The sequence below is a fragment of the Aplysia californica genome, unplaced genomic scaffold (assembly GCF_000002075.1).
Source record: "Aplysia californica isolate F4 #8 unplaced genomic scaffold, AplCal3.0 scaffold00661, whole genome shotgun sequence".
NCBI lineage: Eukaryota > Metazoa > Mollusca > Gastropoda > Aplysiida > Aplysiidae > Aplysia > Aplysia californica.
This window is the reverse complement of record NW_004797931.1, coordinates 343,893-346,011: the sequence shown is the minus strand read 5'-3', so window position 1 is coordinate 346,011 and position 2,119 is coordinate 343,893.

Genomic DNA, 2,119 nt, shown 5'->3' with positions numbered 1-2,119 from the left:
TTATGCTGCACTCTTTTATCGTTGTTACCCTTAAGTTTCACTGTTCGTTGTTTTGATCTGTACAACACGTCTTCGTCTTAAAAGACACGTGAATGAGACATCCTGCGCAGGTATCAGTACCCGTCTGTACCACTTTTGGACCGCCTCTTGCTTCCAAGCTGATGGTCGATTGGACTATAAATTATGCGATGTAACTACAGGCTAAAGAAAAAAGAAGAAGAAAGATACATGTAGTATTTCGAAATAAATGCTAACTTGTTGTAGTCTCCAAGTAAACTAGAGTCATGAAGATGACAAAAGACATGCATTATATTTCTGACCATAGATTTGAGATGGAGGAAGAGATAAAGACTTTCTATGAGCTTGTACACGTGAGAAAGGCGGCTACTTTATAACTCTGTATGCCATATAAGGAGTACATGTAGTCTGTAGTGTTCGCAGAGGATACTTCTTAATGTGTAGACCGACTCCTTGTACCCTCTTAATGTTATGCTAGCGTCGCCTTTGGGTTCATAACTGCCGATATAATTGGTAACTGCTTCAGCAGGTCTTTGTTGATGAAGTACATGTAGTTTCTTCTGTTGCACCCCCTATTCCTTTTCCCAGCTCTATGGATTTATATATGCGTTCGTGCGGGGTGCTGTGATCGTGTGTACATGTACGCCAAGTTTGTTATCACTACATTTGCTGATTGATTATAAGAGAGGATGCGCTGTCTTTTTTGTCAAATGTTTTCTCTGTGAAATAAGCGATGGTCTTACAGTTAGCACCTCGCTTCCATTAACCTGAAGAGATGTTGATAGAAGTAGAATGTGTCAAGATTGATTAGCGTCTTTGGCTAAACTCCAGATCTAGTACGTTGCTTGTGTGAAGATGTTACGTTTGAATATACGAGGGAGTGGAGGGGAAAGGACAGACGCACGGGCCGACACACGCTTCCTGCAAATTGCAAGAAATTTGAAAGAATGGCTGGTTAGTTGTTGTTTTTTATCGTTTTTGCCATGATAAAATGGAAAATAATTGAGGGCGCCTCCTTTCATGTAAGTGCAGGTACTTGGGCTCATTAGAACGTGCATGTCGATTACCTTTTGGTTTTTGTCTAAGGCTTTTATTTGAACGTTCGCTTCAAAGTTAAAGTGCCAGTCTGCCATCTGGTTTCAGGATGGCTCTGTGTCTTTGTGTGTGAGGGTATGGTTGTCCGTGTGTGTGTGCGCGCGCGCGCCCTTGCTCGTGGAAGTGCGCACAGTACGTGTGAATGGTCATACTATTGTCTCTCCCAATTATATCTCTTCTTGGTCATGCAGTTTTGTTGGGAACACCCTAATTTCTGGTGGTATTCAGGAAGAAAAACTTGTATTTTCATGAGGAAAGATGGACTAGGAATGTTATTGGACAAAGGGCCACGCTATTGTAGCAACTGGTCCTGCTGATTCGTACCTTTCATTCTTGTCTGACTCTTGCCCTCCTTGCTGTAAGAATAATAGTAATGCGGGTAGGGATGATAATGCCAGTTGTTCGGTCCGGATGGGCTGTAAGAAAAAAAAAGGGGCGGGGGGGGAGGGGGGTGCTATGATTACAGTACACAACCGTGGTATAGGAAGCGTAGGTAAATTCCTGGTAGAATCGGTAATACATAACACATGAACATTAAAGGAAAAAAGAATTAAGAAAGAACTAGGAGAATGATGCTAGAACAGCTCCCTGCTCGTAGTTAACTGGTGCCTCTGTAAATAAACTATTAACTGTTTGGTTCTCAGAAAGTATTGTTCTTGGGAACTTTGTGGGGTGTAATTTGTTTACGGCACAGCTGAACGTTGGTGATCTTATTAGAGACTAACAGGACACGATACTCTGTCCGTAAAGTATATCATGTTATTTTATATGTTGAAGTTGCAACAGACTCTCTCTCTCTCTCTCTCTCTCTCTCTCTCTCTCTCTCTCTCTCTTTTCTCTCTCTCTCTCTCTCTTTCTCTCCCTCTCCCTCTCCCTCTCCCTCTCCCTCTCCCTCTCTCTCGCCCCCACTTCCTCACCGTCACCTTTCTTACTCATGTTCTGGATGCCTTTTGGAGAACACTGGGTTCAACATGCTTCCAGCGGCCCCCGACTGACTGTATATAAC